This window comes from Vigna angularis, chromosome 11 (genome assembly GCF_016808095.1).
Source record: "Vigna angularis cultivar LongXiaoDou No.4 chromosome 11, ASM1680809v1, whole genome shotgun sequence".
NCBI classification, from domain to species: domain Eukaryota; kingdom Viridiplantae; phylum Streptophyta; class Magnoliopsida; order Fabales; family Fabaceae; genus Vigna; species Vigna angularis.
In genome coordinates, this window is record NC_068980.1 from 11,390,121 (window position 1) to 11,403,889 (window position 13,769).

Genomic DNA, 13,769 nt, shown 5'->3' on the forward strand with positions numbered 1-13,769 from the left:
GACATAACTGTAAATATTATAAGACTTTTTATACCAATTTTATATCCTATCGGTATAAAAAATGGCAGAATGACAAAACTACAATAAATTACATAATTTTTCTGTCAATTAGACCTATAACTGATTTAAAGACTAATGCGGTGGTAAACTATAATAAACTAGAAAAATTTCTACACCGGTTAGATCCTAAACCCACAATATAGAAAATGGCACGATAGCAAAAGTGTAATAAATTACAAAGCTTTTCTATACTAGTTAAACCTAGAATCGGTATAGAAATTGAAATTTTATACTAGTTAGTCATTGTAACCAGTACAAAATGTTTAATTTCATTCTTCCCATCTTTCGCACCTTACCTCATTCATCTTTACATATCATCATCACTGTTTTCACCTTTGATTCTCCCATTCGTCATTGTGAACAATCTTCCATTCGCTCTCCTCCTTTCCTCTCATTCTCGACTTTGAGCTCTCCTCCTTCCATCTTATTCATCACGTTGTCATCGCACTCCTCCAACATCGAGATCGTCTCGTAGTTTTTGCCCCTCCTCCGTTTGTCGTCACCATCACATTCGTCTTCTCATCCACAGGTGTTTAGGCATTCTGCTCAGTGATGTTTGAGCGTTCTTCTCAATGATGTATACTCATTTACTCATACATAGGGTCTTGTCGCATTCATGTCTCCTCTCCAACATCAATAACTTCTTCGTTCATAGGTGTTTGGGCATTCTTTTCAGTGACGTTCACGATGGTGGTTGGGCGTGGTGCACTCTTGTGGTGTTGCCTTCACGTGGTGTGATGTTGTCGTGTTTCCTTCGTCGTCCACTTCCTCTGCATTTTCTTCATTAAAAAAGGTTAACATATGAACTTAATATCTACATTGTTTTGGCATTGATGTCTTTGTTTTATTTGGCTTATTTTTAGTTCTCACAAAGTCTAGGAAGATATTCATCTTCCTGAAGAATATCTAGGAAGATATTTCTCAACCATTGTGAAGTACCTAATGAGATATTCATCTCTTGAAGTCTTATGACTTTTAACGTGTTAAACACATAGTTAAAGTATGTTGAATTTAGATGGAAATAGCCAAATACATTAATTCATTAATAGTTTGTGATGTGGTTTGGCTGATAAGGTTGATTTCACAAATTATTTGGCATTTGTCGATTCTTTAGTCCTCTATCAAGTCATCATAGTAAAGCCCATGTCACTAAGGAAGTTCTCAGGTCTATCAGAGAAGAAATCAGATAGGAGATAAGGGAGGAGATCAGCAAGATGAAAAAGAAGTATTATGACATGCAAGCACAATTGAAGAAAAAGTGCTCTAATATGCTGGTGTTGAATATAGTGAAAAACTATATTTAGATTAATCTCCCTTGTGTAAAATACACACATAGGGTTCTCTATTTATAATAGAAGAAATATGGGCTAAGCCCAAAATACAAATGAGAAATAATAATAAACTAACTAAAAGATAAAAGATATAATATATCTAACACTCCCCCTCAAGCTGGAACATACAAATTGTATGAACTAAGCTTGAAATAGATGAACTCAGTGTTGAACTAGATGATTTGTCTTCAAGAGTGTGAGGCAAACATAGATAGACTAACAGCAGCTTGTGAAACTTCAACTTCAAAAGTGGATGAAGGAGAGCCGTGTGGACAATGATAAATTGCAAGGACTGATTCCCAATCAATGATGGAAGAGTGACGGGATCAACAGTGGTAGCTGAAAGCTAAGAGCTACAAAATTGCAGGGACTACACTAAATCCTCATCAATGATGGATGGGTGACGGGATCAACAGTAATAGCTGAAATCTACAAAACTGCAGGGATTACACCCATATATATGTGACTTGCAGTGTCTTGGAAACGTACTCCCCCTTAGTGTGAAGGGTGGAAATGTGGAATATCACAGTTGCTGGACCACTAAAACAAAACCAAATATTAAGCTACAATGCTGAAACAAAGGCATCAAAGATCCAAAGATATGTTGGAGGTCCAAGATTCTTTGCTGGACAACTCCCAAGTGGTGATACTTAGCCGTGTATCACAAGAAGATCGGGCTAAACTCTAGCCCAAGAAGAACTGACGCAGTTGCGTCTGTCTGAGGCGGTAGCGACTGTAGCGGCGGTTGATTGCTATAAAACTGTAGGGACTAAATTGCCATCACTGATTGATGGGGCCTGTAGTGGCTGGAAGCGATAAAACTACAGGGAATGCAATCACTAACTGACAAGATGATGGGGGCCTATAGTGGTTGGAAGCATACGGTGCCTAGACAACGGCAAACGGCGCCTGGACAGCGGCAAACGGCGCGGGACAACGGCAAACGGCGCGGAACAGCGGCAAACGACGCTAGACAGCGGCAAACGGCGCTGGACAACGGCAGACGGCGCGTGACAGCTGGTGTAGAGGCTTCGGAGGACGGGACGACTAGGGTTGGGTTGCACTTCTCAAGGCGAACCTAACCCTTGACTTTACCGGAGCAAACGACGTTCGGTGGCGGCGGTGACGGCGGACTGGCCGGAAAGAACCGCTGCATGGCGGCGCGTGACTGAGAAGTGGCTCTCGAAACCGGTGTGGTTGGCCGTCGCTCGAAGAGACGGTCCAGATCCGCAGGTCACCCGTCGAAACTGTGACGGTGGCCGGCGGTGGTGGCGCCGGCGGCGACGGAGTTAGCAGCGACGGCAGCGGAAAGTGGCGACGACAGCAGTGGCACACTAGGTCTGGACTAGTGCTGACTGTGGCAGAGATTTAAGAAGAGAAAGGGTTGCCCACTGAAATTTTAGGGACTGCCGGCGGCCATGGCGGCCGGCCGCCGGCAAACAACAGATACCCCGGAAGAAGATCAGAGAACCTGCTCTGACACCATGTTGAATATAGTGAAAAACTATATTTAGATTAATCTCCCTTGTGTAAAATACACACATAGGGTTCTCTATTTATAATAGAAGAAATATGGGCTAAGCCCAAAATACAAATGAGAAATAATAATAAACTAACTAAAAGATAAAAGATATAATATATCTAACATGTTGGAAGTCCCACATCGACTAGAGATAAGGCTAATTTATAGTATATAAGTGGGTGCAAACCTCACCTTACAAGCCGGTTTTGTGGGGTTGTATTAGGCTTAAGGTCCACTTCTTAACATGGTATTAAAGCCAAGTTAGAGTTTATCCTAGCGATATTTGTTGTTTGTTGGGCATATTGTTCCACCCGCTATCGGACCACCCATTAATGTCTAGTTTCACGCTCGAGATGTATATACCTCGGTGTGAGGGGGTGTGTTGGAAGTCCCACATCGACTAGAGATAAGGCTAATTTATAGTATATAAGTGGGTGCAAACCTCACCTTACAAGCCGGTTTTGTGGGGTTGTGTTAGGCTTAAGGTCCACTTCTTAACAGCTGGCACAATTTTTAGAAGAAGTGCGAAAAAAGTTAGCCTCTCCCTCAGCCCAGCCTAGGAATCCCCTCAACAACATTCTCCTATTTGTATAAGCATGAAGGGGACTTGTGATGTTTCCCCTGAACAAGTTTTTTCCCTTGTTGATGTGGCAATGCTCTAGCTAGGACAAGCCAAATCTAGAAGCAACCAAGTCATGTTCATGGAGGCAATGATGTGCGGAATTTGTGGTGGTGTGAAATGTTGAGTAGGTTGAGGTTTTGGAGTGATATATGGTGATGGAAGATGTGTTTAAGGGTTCCCTAAGAGAGGTTGGGCCAAATTTTGGAGGAAGGTGGCTATAGGAGGCCACTTGGGTTGCTCTAGCCTAGGATGACCTTAAAAGAGTAGTATGACACAAAAATGACAGTATAACTTTACTCTAAATCAAAGGTGATTACATGATGGAGGACACCTCTATTTATAGGCTAAGGTGTCTCAAAATGGGAAGAAACTTTAACCAAAAGAGCCACCTTGGTTGGCTTGGAGAGCAAGGAGAAATTCTCTCCAATAGGAGGGAGGCAAGTGGAAAAAATCCTCTCAAATGAGAGAGTGACATGTGGCCACTACTTATGAAAAAACTCTTCATTCTTAAAGTGACACATTACCACTAACTATGAGGAAAACTCTCCAATGGGAAGCCTCCACATGCCTTGGACGAAATCATGCTCCCTTATCTTCCAAGCTTAGCCAAAATGTTGACTCCTTGGTCAACACACCCATTTTGGATGTCCAAGCATAGTCAACTTTGAGCCTTGCCCCTTTGTTGACTTGTTTGGTCAAAATCTTATTCTACTTGGCCTAAAATAAAAGGCCTAATTAAAATCCTACACTACTAGGCCCATAATACAAAGCTTAAATAAAATCTAAACTATTTGACCCAAAATACAAAATCCAAATAAAATCTAGACTACTTGGCCCAAAATTATTCTTACTCTACTAAATCTTCATGATGACTTAAGATGACCCAAGAGCAAAAATCTAGGCCCATCTTCCATAGATTCCTCCAACTCTTCATGAATGTGCTAGGTCATGGCAAGGGTATGCCATCATGTAGACTACGAGTGACTCAATGATGATGCCCTACAGTGCTTTGTGGCTTTAGGTAATTTGTATAATTATATTGTTTGGATGTACTTGTTTGTTGAATTATATTCTTTATTTTACAAATATTATTTGGTTAACTCAGGCCAAATCTATACAATAAGGTCAATCATACACCACGAAACCATTAGAACTGATATGATGAGGGTGGTGGTTGTAGACGTTCGAGATGCTATAGCTCGAGTCTTGGGGCCACACAAGAAGTTGACACAATGGGGCAAGCCCCTGGAAATTTTATCCTTTGACCAGTTAGATTAGCAAAAACAATTTTAAAGGAGATAATTATTTTAATTACGCACTTTTTTTATGTATACTAATCATTTTTAAGATTTTTAAATATATCAGGTTGGAGCATAAGGAGAGGAAAATGTGAATGAATTGTTGCCACAACCGCCATAGTCACCACAGCTACTATAACAAACAATTCTAGAACAACTTGGTGAGTTGGCAATGAAGATCTCTTTCACTTCTATTAGAGTTGTCAAAATGGGTTATAACCCGTGGGCCAACCCTGCCCACCATTGGTTTTAGCCGGGTTGGGTTTGAAAAAAATGTAATTTTTATGTGGGTCAATTTTCAACTCGGTTCATTTAAACTCGGCTCATCCGAGTTGAACCCGTGGTGAGCCGGGTTGGCTTACCAACCCACCTAATTTTATTTTATTAATTTATTATCTTATGAAACCGTATTATATGTGGATTGTATTATACTTTTTTATTATTATTTTGAATTGTTTTGAGTTTAACATCATTTTAGGAGTGAAATTTATTTAGTTTTGAATTACAAAAAGTTTGTAATTTTTTTATTTAAAAAAATTTATAATTAAATGAGTTATTAGATGTCTTTGAAAAGGAAAAAAAACAAGTCTACTTAGCACCTTATTTGCAACAATAAGTATGTATTTTTATAAAGTAAATTCTATTAATGTAAATCTTATTGGACACTAATATTGTTTGAATTTGCAGGAGTCACTAACCTTTGTTAGTAAGTATTCCTCAACTATTTCTTGTGTTCATTACACAAGAAACCTGACAATTAAAAGTGCACTAATAACGTAAGTTCTTGAATAATTTATTTCTTGTGTACACATAATTTAATTTTACTAAGTTTCATACTAGGCACAAATTTCAATGTATATTAACTTTTACAAAGTAGTTTAGGCTTATTCAAGGTTGTAGGGAACACATATCACCTGAAAGAAGTTGTGGTTCATTGCGCCAAATGTAAGTAGTTAATTTTTTAGATTATTGAAAATAAAATTATAAAGTTTATGATATTGTATGAATTTAACTTTTAGTGCTCACATCAATCTGGGAGCTTTGAGTGTTGATATTCTATGATGAGGCATATGCAGAAAATCATATCTGCAAACGTTATTGACTCACGGAATTTAGTAATGTGAACATTTTATAACTAATATCTTAAGTATTTATCATTATAAATTGACTCAAATTGTTCACTATTTAGATTTTCAATAACGTGTCTCCAAATGGAGTAAGAGGTCATAAAGTAAGTTCAGAAGCTGTGAGATTTGTTCCTTTTAAATGTTTATAGAAGGTTATGTTAGATATTTTCTAAGTTTTTGTGTAAATATTATATGTATTCATGATGAGGTTACGAATTATTATTTGATGTGTAAATAGTAAGAAAAATAGTTTTTATTTTATTTCTTTTATATGTTTATGCAAACTATTCTAGGAAAGTTATGGTCTGAATTTTATGCACGTTTGTACGTGGTATGTAGTACATACAAATTTGTTATAAAAAATGTGATTTTTTATACTGATTAATGTTCAAATTAATATAGAAAGTGGCATTTTATATTCGTTAATGTTCCAACCAATATAGAAAGTAATATCTTTTATACCAATTAAGGCCTTAAGTATAAAAGAAGTGGTGAATTTCACTAATATTTATAATTAGTGACAAATAATTTGAACTACTTTTTGTTTCTCATTGATATTACTTTTTTACCTTATTCACAAATGTTATTAAGAATTATGTTGAGAATTGTTTTCCTTACAATCTCATCCGGTGCGTATCATTTTTGCTCGCACTCCTTTGAGAGGATTTAATATTAGCTGAAAATATATACTGTACATTTTTTTCTATATGTAATGAATTTTGTACATGTTGCTTAACCATTTATGATCATGAGACGTGTATTCATTCATCATCTCAAGAAGCATTTTCCTTTGAAACTTACATTGAGAGTTAAGAGCACCTAAAAGGGTAAGCACTTTTATAGCTATGTGCTACAAACATAATCTATGACGTGCATTTGGCATCACCACTCCAATTGCTTAGGCCATGGCTACATCTTCGTCCTTAAAAATTGTCTTTGTTTCACACACTCTCCAAGAACACTTTGAATAACCATTTAAAAGTAGTAAAACAAACCAAACACGACACTTTGTCATTAGTGATTTACACCAACAAATTAGGGCATTATATTAATTTGATTAACCTAATATAATCCGAATTTTATAATTTAAAATTTATATTAATTTATTTAATTTGTCATATTATTCAAATTTAAATTATTTAAATGACTAGTTAATTAAGTCTAGTTTTTCAAATTATGAATTTATATTAAATTAAATTATTTTAACATAAAAGTTTGTTTTGAATAAATGACATAAATGTAGTTAACTTTTAACTAAATAAATTATATGAATAATTTTAATAAGGATTATTATAATAAATTATAAATTTATATTACTTACTATTAAATTTTATCAAAATAATATTATATTTAAAATTAATTAAAATTTTAAATATATTTATAAATTTAAAAATATTAAAATAGAAATTCAATTTAAATTAAATATTTATAAAATTTTAATCCCGATTATAATTATCTATTTTACTCCATTTTACTTAATCAATTTTCCAATCATATATTTAAATTTACTTATTGGATAAGAAAGTGCGTTTTTTCTCACTATACCATAAAGTCATGGATGTGATGATTCTCTTACCAACTTTAAAATTGTCAACATTCCTTTCTTACTCACATTAAAGAGTATCACAAGTTGACAATTTGTTCATGAATATGCTCTTTCATTACATCTCCTTTTGGTTTATTGTTCTTACGCCCCTACTTTTGTTCAACAAACATGATGCCTTTCTTAGTAAGGTTTTATAACAAAAATTTTATCTCAAATTTATATTTTAAAAAATGATCTTTTACATAAAATTATCTTCACAGATTATTTTACAAATTTTTTAAAAATATATATTATCATACAAAAATTTATATTATTATATTAATTAAAATTACCTTAAATTTTTAATTATTTTTATCTTACTTTCCATCCACTTATAAATAACTCAATTTTTGTAGTATGTAAGCGTTTGTTCGTTCTGTAATAGAAGATTTAAGAGGATGGAAAGAGAAAACTTTTTTTTGTTCCTTTGAGATGAAATACGGGTACAGATAGAATTGCGGGATGAAGTATTTATTCTCATCTCTCATAATAGAAGAGATTTGCATGGAATTAATAATTTTTACAATGTTATTGTTATAACAATAATAATAATAATATTATTAATAATAGTAGTAATAATAATAATATTAATAATTATTATTTTATATAATATTTTTACCATTACAAAAAAAAGTTGATACTACTTGGTAGTAAATTATGTGACATACGGACATTGACGAGGGCGGGGAGTGATCACCGGTGCAAAAGGCACAAACAAAGAACGGTTTCTGGCAGGCTTCCAGTGGAAGGGACACATGGATGAATCGAACATACACCGGAATGAGATGGATCTAGAGACTTATAGGTATGAGACTATACAATTGAAGGATAGCTTAAAGGGATTGATTTGATTACTCCTCACTAAAATGTATTTTTTTTTTCGGTAGCTTAATTCATAAGAACTCCATGATTAAGCGTGCTTAGCCTAGAGTAAGTTGCCGGGGCATTACAAATTATATTACAAACAAATACTACATTTAAAAATAAATTCATTTTACTACATTATAAATTATTTATAAATTTTTTAAATATGTCACATCAATCAAATCCTATAATAATTCTAAAAAATTTTACTTCTAAATTCACTTTCAATTACCCACAAATTCACTAAAAAAACAAAAACAAAATTATTCTCAAATTCATTTAATTACTCTCTCTAAATTATCTCCCACAAATCACCTTATGTGAACAAAGGCTAAGTCATCCCAAGAAACATTGTAAATTAAAAAAGAAAAAGTAAAAAGTTTTGCATAAAATTAGTACAGTGACTTCTTCCCCCACAACCACTTTTCACCCACTCTTAAAAGTTCAAAGTGTTGTAACATTTCTGGACAAAACCATTCTATATAGTACTAGCTCAGCTTCACATGACAACTTTGTACTGTAAGAGACTACGTGTACAAGATAAGCATGGAATTGTCCACATCACTCCACATTTAACATTGAAGCGTACAGAATTACGCTTCTGTTTATTAACATTGATTTTTATCCTTCGACAAATTAGGATATATTATATTTTACATGTGACCTATTAAGTGTCGATTTAGTAGATTCAAGTATTGTTTATCAAAAGGTGTTATTTATCATGAATAGATTACCAGAGTTAGGTATGCTTATTAGAATTAGATATCATCTATCGCTTATTAGAATTAGATATCATCTATCGCTTATTAGATTATGACTATTAAAGTTAAATATCGCTTATTAAAATTAATTGTCTGACTATTAAAGTTAGATATCGGTTATTAAAGTTAAGTGTCCTTTACCAAAATGCTCTAGTTGAAAACATATCAACTTACTGAATCTAATATGTCGCTAATATTAAAATTTAACAAAATTTGATTAAACATTATTTCAATAAAAATAAATGAATCATTGGACCATTAAACTCATAAATTCATTCAAGTAAGGATATTTGAATATTAAATTATATTATAAATAATATAATAATAAAAATTTTACATTTACATTAATTACAATTTAATTTTTCATTCACTTTTAATACTAACTTTTGAAATATTTTTCACAAATACAATATTTATTCACTTTCCAAAAAAAAAATATTGTCCAAAAAGAGAAGAATGAGTGGTTTGAAAAGTAAAGATTAAAAAAATCATAAAATTAAAACTTTTACTAATCACATCTTCAACTATATAAGAATTATAATATCAATAATTCAAAATTTTTTAATAATGCAAGAAGGTTTATATTATAGATATACAAATATTAACCACTTTTAATTTTATATACATATTATTTTAGGATAAATATCTTAATATTTTTTATAGGAACATTATTTAAAGAAAATATAAAATATTGAGTTACATATCAAATAGATTTATATATCCGTTATTTAAATAGGACATTGTGAAAGTAATTTAAATTTTTTTATATAATAAAATATGTTTATAGTAAGTTGTAGATTGTTTTTTTCTACGAACAATAAATTACAATGCCGTAAACTTTAGTTTATTATTTCTCTTTCTTCCCTTATCTACTTGGATACAACTCATACCAACTATTCCAACCAACCAAATCAAATCATGTCAATCACTAAAGACATTAAATGATTTTGTTTTCTTCCTTCCAGGTCACTTTGTCCCAACAGACTAATCACAACAAAATTATAATCTCCTCCTTTTTATAGTATATTACTTTAATATCCTGAACAGGAATCTTAAATATAATATTGTATTTTATAAGATTTAACACTAAACTAAAAGATAATAGTTTTTAATATAGAGAATGAGTTTTCGTAGAAAATACTTATAATTTAAACTTTTTTAAAAGATCGTTTTTTAAACTGTATTTTCTAATTATCAATTATGGAGAGAAACACCAGAAATCAAGAACAGTAAATTAGAAAAAAATGAAATCTGATAAAAAAAAACAAATAAAACAACAATCCAATAGAATGTTCCATTATGGTTCTGAATGCTAATCGGAAAAGAAAAAGAAGAAAATATGAAGAAATCTTATTCTTATTTTGTTATATATTCTTACTTTTTACTTAATAATTTAATTAGTTTATATATATATACATATATATATATATATGTGTGTGTGTGTAAAAATAAAATATGAAATATAAAATTTTATAATATTTTACTAAACTAAAAATTTCATTATAGATTTTATTTTTCTGAAAAAGAAAAAGAACTTAAAGAAGGTACATAAGGAAGAGTGTGCGGAGATTTATGTTCCACGTGTTATGACTTATCAGTGTCTATCATTTCCAGTGGATGTGACAGTAACTTCGCAAACCCACTATGGTCTTCATGACCCACAATCTGCACCTTTTCTCTTTTTCTTTTTTGTTTTATCAGGTTCATCTTTTCAATTATACTTGCATTTATTTAAAATTATAAGAAAAATTATCTTTAGCTTAATGATGATCATCTTACATTTTTTTAATTTAAAATATAGATGTTTATCTTATTTATATTTTCATAAAATAACTTTTTATTTTACGTAAAAAGTATTCACTCAAATTTCATGAAAATTAAAAATTAAACTTTTAAAATATAATATTTGTTTTTGTTATTCTTAATACACTCTTAAGAACATTAACATATCATGTAGATCATTTAGAAAAAAAAAAATTGTAGACAAAATACAGTACTGTGAATAAAATTAATCTTTGATTAATTGAATTAAAAATATAGCATGGTAGCAAATTTATTATCACATTTAATTTCAAGACCTAGAAAATAGAGGATTAGAACAGATAAGTGTATTAAAATAATGAGACAGATTATTTTACTTTAAAATAATGAGACAAATTATTTTATTTTAAAATAATCTTGTAATATAAATAGAATTAAACACGTCTCATTATTCTAAGAACACTTCATCTCTCTAGAGCACTATTTTTCCGAGTTCTCTGACTTCTCTCTACCATCTCTTGCTACTGAGTTATCTGTTCGACGATCAGGAGGTGCTTAGGCGATCCTTGCATTGAGGACTTCGATCTTGACCGATCAATTTAATTGTGTGTTATTTGAACGTCAAATTGTGTAAACTGTAAAATGATTATTATGAATTGGTTTGGATGAATCTAATTGTTGTAATTGTTCATGTTGGAGGTACTGGTTGTGAGTAATCTGTTGTGGTAGTGATGAGGTAGAAAGTGAAGTGAATTGTGTTGGTTTAGAGTCTTTTTGAGGAAGTGGAGTAGTGAATTTGTGAATTTGGGATTGGAAGTGGTATTGGTTAATTGGGATAGCTTAGACAAGTTATTTGGGACTTATTTGAGTCCTTAAGTGGTTCAAGAAACTGTGGAAAGTGGTAGAATTCGATTTGAGCCTCTAGGTTGAGAGAATTGTAGTTTTGGAATATAATTTGGTACATAAACATTTTAGATTGATGTTGTGAAGGTTTAGAATCACTTAGTCAAGTCTAATTAGGTATATACAACAATCTAGGGTTGTTAGAAGTTGAGAAAAATGTTTAGAATTGGTAAGTTGTGGTTGAGTTGCATAATTCTGCAGATTATGCAGACTCATTGTGCGAATGGATTCACACAGCGAGTCACCTTGGCGATATGCTCTCTGCCAAGGCATTCACACAGTGAATGGGTGCATTGTGCGAATGGATTGAGAGAGTTTCTCTTTGTTTGATGATTCACATAGTGAATCAGGTCGCTATGCGACTGGTTGGGGTCTGGAACTATTATTCTTTTTATTCGAACAACAAATGGGTTTCGCTCTGCGAGTGCTTAAGGAGCATGGGCCACTATTTGAGGTTCTCGCATAGCGAGCTAGGACACTATGCGAGGGGTCTGGGGTCTGATTCAAGTAGTGGTTTATTCGCACAACGCTCTACAAGAAGCCTCTAGTTTCGCTATGCGAATGTGTGCGCTGTGCGAGGGGTTCAGTTCTAGTTCACTTTTCTTTTGATCTTAAGTTGTTTTAAATGAAACATTGAATGCTTTATGAAGTATGTTGAAGTTGTATTATGTAATATCATTGGTTACTGATGTAAGTTGTGTTTCAAAGTGAAATTTGGTGATTTCAAAGTGTAAAGTTCAAAGTATGGTTAATGGACGTAATTCCATGATCCTCAAGGAGAGGATACATGGTGGTGCCCTATGTTGTGATTCAAAGTGCAATCTCTTATTGAGATTCAAGTAAGTTTAGAATGAATGCAAGAGCTTAGTCTTGGGGGTTATCCTGAAACTCCAATGGTCTTTCATTCTCAAGTAGAGAGGATTGATCCATGTCGTGAGGAGTAACAGGAGGTCCCAATCCTTGGTGCTTCCAGTATGGCCCAAGGTGAGTGATAACGGACTAACCTCGTGAGTGTGGTAAGGTGAAATCCATTGACAATGACTTTGCAAAGCAGTAGAAGCCACCATGAGTGCATGACTCGCCATAGCTCGGCAATCATTCTAAGTTCGGACAGTCAAAGTCAATGTGGTGTTATATGTGAAGAGTTTATGTGATGTGAATGAATTGTATGATTGTGTGAAGTTTAGTAAATTAGTATGAGATTAATCTTTGTTTAAACTAGCTTACCCTGTTGTGTGCTTGTATTTTGTATGTTTTGGTGTTCTACTTCTGCAATGATTATCCTTTGGGTGTGAGCAGCGGAAGAAGAGGTGTCTCTAGAGCAAGCATTGGATGGAGGTGATGCTGCGGAGTAGTTAGTATAGTATAACCTTGTATATAGTTTTGATCATCCTTTAGTTTGTATATAAAGTTTTTAATTTAGTTGTTTTTGGATAACAGTAAAGTTAACATTGTATATTTTAATTGGATAATTGTTCTACCCTATCATGTATATGATGATTCTCTACTATAGTTCATACTATATTTTGGGATGTTACATATTTTATTCATATTAAAAATTATGTTAAAGTAATGAAATAATAAGTTGAATAAACTTAATTATACTTCTAATTATCTATTTGCTAAAATATTATCATTATATACATTAAAAATATATAAAAAATTTACATTTTATAGTAACTAATTTTTAAATACATATCTATCGCTTGAAATATCATAAAATTGTGACTTTAAAACATTATTGACACTATTTATAAACCAAAATAATGATAGATACTAAATTTAAATATATTGATAAATTTTCAGATATTTATTTAGATATTTTGAATTTCAAAATTTGGTATAAGGCTTTCTATTTTCTTGTAAAAGAAATTAATCTAAAATAACATTATTTAACCGTAGATATTTACAAATTTTATTAATATTTTATTTTAA